At 38.5% G+C, this 4,093-nt stretch overlaps 1 non-coding gene across 1 annotated transcript; it reads right to left on the bottom strand.

The window, feature by feature from the left end:
- Positions 1 to 1,862: 1,862 nt before the first annotated feature.
- On the bottom strand, positions 1,863 to 1,966 carry LOC130977513 (small nucleolar RNA R71). Its single transcript, XR_009085202.1, has one exon. It is a non-coding gene; the product is annotated as a small nucleolar RNA R71 (small nucleolar RNA).
- Positions 1,967 to 4,093: the final 2,127 nt, after the last annotated feature.

Raw genomic sequence — 4,093 nt, 5'->3', positions numbered from 1 at the left:
ATTCTTATTAAAAATTTTGAATCTATAATTTTCGAAAAAATCCAAAAAAAAAATTTATAAAATCTTAAAATCAAAAATATTTTTATGTTTCTTGTTTGAGTCTAGTGTCTAATTTTAAGTTTGGTGTCAATTGCATGTCTTTATTCTTCTAATTTTTGAAAATTACATGCATTATGTTCTTCATTGATCTTCAAGTTGTTCTTGATGATTTCCTTGCTCTGATCTTTAAATTATCTTGTCTTGAGTGTTTTGCTGTTTCTCATATGCATTCTCAATTTGTTAGTGTCAATAGTATACAAACTTCTAAGTTTGGTGTCTTGCATGCATTGTTTATTTGATCTTAGTTTCATTTTGATTATTCCTCATTATTAAAAATCCAAAAAAAAATTTAATTTGTGTCTTTTCAAGTCAATAATACAGAGAATTGAAGATACAGAACATTCAGCAGAGGAATTACATAGAAAAAGCTGGACGTTCAAAACGCCCAGTGAGGAAGAAAAACTGGCGTTTAAACACCTTGGCTGGGCGTTTAACACCCAAAAGGTAGAGTTTTGGCGCGTCAAACGCCAGAATGGATACCATTCTGGGCGTTTAACGCCAGGATGGCACAAGAGGGAAGATTTTGTTTTTAATTCAAATTTTTTTTCAAGTTTTCATAATTTTTCAAAATCAAATCTTTTTCAAATCATATCTTTTCAATCATATATTTTCAAAATCAATTTCTTCCCATTTTTCAAAAAAAAAAAAGATACTTGCTAACAATTAATGATTTGATTCGACATTTCAAGTATGTTGCCTTTTCTGTTGAGAAAGGTTTAATGTCTGAATCATATCTTTTAAATTTCTTGTTAGCCAAGTCATTAATTTTAAAAATCAAATCTTTTAAATTGTTTTTCAATCATATCTTTTCAACCATATCTCTTTAAAACCATAACTTTTCAATCATATCTTTTTAATCACATCTTTTTCAAAATAGTCTTCAATCATATCTTTTTGATTTCTAATTTTAAAATCTTTTTCAAAAATTACTTAATTACTTTCTCAATCTTAGTGTTCGAAAATCACCAATCAATTTTTCAAAATTTCTTTTAATTATTTCAAAATCTCTTACTTTATTTTCGAAAATTCTTCCCCTCTTCTCACATCCCTCAATTTATGGACTAACACTCCTCCTCAATGCACAATTCGAACTCTATCCCTCTTGATAAGTTCGAATTCTTCTACCTCCTCCTTCTATTCTTCTTTTCCTCTGACATCTCAAGGAATCTCTATACTGTGACATAGAGGATTCCATATTTTCGTGTTCTCTTCTCTTTCATATGAGCAGGAGCAAAGACAAAAGCATTCTTGTTGAGGCTGACCCTGAACCTGAAAGGACCTTGAAGCGAAAGCTAAGAGAAGCTAAAACACTACTCTCTGTAGAGGACCTAACAGAAATCTTCAAACAAGAAGAAGACATGGTAGCCGAAAACAACAACAATGCCAACAATGCAAGGAAGGTGCTGGATGACTTTACTGCACCTACTCCCGACTTCTATGGGAGAAGCATCTCTATCCCTGCCATTGGAGCAAACAACTTTGATCTTAAGCCTCAATTGGTTTCTCTAATGCAACAGAATTGCAAGTTCCATGGACTTCCATTGGAAGATCCTCATCAGTTTTTGGCTGAATTCTTGCAAATCTGTGACACTGTTAAGACCAATGGGGTTGACCCTGAGGTCTACAGACTTATGCTATTCCCTTTTGCTGTAAGAGACAGAGCTAGGATATGGTTGGACTCACAACCTAAAGAAAGCCTGAACTCTTGGAAAAAGCTAGTCAATGCCTTCTTGGCAAAGTTCTTTCCACCTCAAAAATTGAGTAAGCTCAGAGTGGAAATCCAAACCTTCAGACAGAAGGAAGGTGAATCCCTCTATGAAGCTTGGGAAAGATACAAACAATTGATCAGAAAGTGTCCTTCTGACATGCTTTCTGAATGAAGCATCATAGGTATCTTCTATGATGGTCTGTCTGAACTGTCCAAGATGTCATTGGACAGCTCTGCTGGGGGATCTCTTCATCTGAAGAAGACGCCTGTAGAAGCTCAAGAACTCATTGAAATGGTTGCAAATAACCAATTCATGTACACTTCTAAAAGGAATCTTGTGAACAATGGGACGAATCAGAAGAAAGGAGTTCTTGAGATTGATACTCTGAATGCCATATTGGCTCAGAACAAAATATTGACTCAGCAAGTCAATATGATTTCTCAAAGTCTGTCTGGAATGCAAGCTGCACCAGGCAGTACTAAGAACGCTTCATCTGAAGAAGAAGCTTATGATCCTGAGAACCCTTCAATGGAAGAGGTGAATTACATGGGAGAACCCTATGGAAACACCTATAATCCTTCATGGAGAAATCATCCAAATCTCTCATGGAAAGATCAACAGAGACCTCAACAAGGTTTCAACAACAATAATGGTGGAAGAAACAGGTTTGGCAATGGCAAGCCTTTTCCATCATCTTCTCAGCAACAGACAGAGAATTCTAAGCAGAGCCACTCTGACTTAGCAACCATGGTCTCTGATCTAATCAAAACCACTCAAAGTTTCATGACTGAAATAAGGTCTTCCATTAGAAACATGGAGGCACAAGTGGGTCAGCTGAGTAAGAAAGTTACTGAACTTCCTCCTAGTACTCTTCCAAGCAATACAGAAGAGAATCCAAAAGGAGAGTGTAAGGCCATCAACATGGCCGAATTTGGAAAGGAGGAAGAGGCAGTGCTGAGGAAGACCTCAATGGACGTCCACTAGCCTCCAATGAGTTCCTTAATGAGGAACCATGGGAATCTGAGGCTCACACTGAGACCCTAGAGATTCCATTGGATTTACTTCTGCCATTCATGAGCTCTGATGAGTATTCTTCCTCTGAAGAGGATGAAGATGTCACTGAAGAGCAAGTTGCTAAGTACCTTGGAGCAATCATGAAGCTAAATGACAAGTTATTTGGTAATGAGACTTGGGAGGATGAACCCCCCTTGCTCACCAAAGAACTGGATGACTTGACTAGGTAGAGATTACCTCAAAAGAGACAGGATCCTGGGAAGTTCTCAATACCTTGTACCATAGGCACCGTGACCTTTGAGAAGGCTCTGTGTGACCTAGGGTCAAGCATAAACCTCATGCCTCTCTCTGTAATGGAGAAGCTAGGGATCTTTGAGGTGCAAGCTGCAAGAATCTCACTAGAGATGGCAGACAATTCAAGAAAATAAGCTTATGGACTTGTAGAGGATGTTGTGATAAAGGTTGAAGACCATTACATCCCTGCTAATTTCATAGTCCTAGAGACTGGGAAGTGCATGGATGAATCCATCATCCTTGGCAGGCCCTTCCTAGCCACAACAAAGGCTGTGATTGATGTTGACAGAGGAGAATTGATCATTCAAGTGAATGAAGAATCCTTTGTGTTTTAGGCTCAAGGATACCCCTCTGTAACAATGGAGAGGAAGCATGAAGAGCTTCCCTCAAAACAGAGTCAAACAGAGCCCCCACAGTCAAACTCTAAGTTTAGTGTTGGGAGGCCATAACCAACTTCTAAGTTTGGTGTTGAACCCCCACATTCAAACTCTAAGTTTGGTGTTGGGAGGTTCCAACATTGCTTTGAGTATCTGTGAGGCTCCATGAGAGCCCACTGTCAAGCTACTGACATTAAAGAAGCGCTTGTTGGGAGGCAACCCAATGTTATATTTATCTATTTTCCTTTGTTATTTTATGTTTTCTATAGGTTGATGATCATGGGAAGTCACAAAATTAATGGAAAAAGCAAAAATAGAATGAAAAACAGAAAGAAAAAATAGCACACCCTGGAGGAAAATTTGCTGGCATTTAAACGCCAGTGAAGATAGCAAAATAGGCGTTTAACGCCCAGTCTGGCACCATTCTGGGCGTTTAACGCCAGAAAGGGGCACCAGACTGGCGTTTAACGCTAGGAATGGGCACCAAGCTGGCGTTAAACGCCAGAAATGGGCAACAGCCCGGCGTTTAACGCCAGGATTGGCAGAATGAGCATTTTTGCTCGCCACTTGGTGCAGGGATGAATTGTCCTTGACACCTCA

Source organism: Arachis stenosperma, chromosome 4, assembly GCF_014773155.1.
Source record: "Arachis stenosperma cultivar V10309 chromosome 4, arast.V10309.gnm1.PFL2, whole genome shotgun sequence".
NCBI classification, from domain to species: Eukaryota; Viridiplantae; Streptophyta; class Magnoliopsida; order Fabales; family Fabaceae; genus Arachis; species Arachis stenosperma.
The sequence above is the reverse complement of the archived record's forward strand: the minus strand, read 5'-3'. Positions and strand labels throughout refer to the sequence as shown.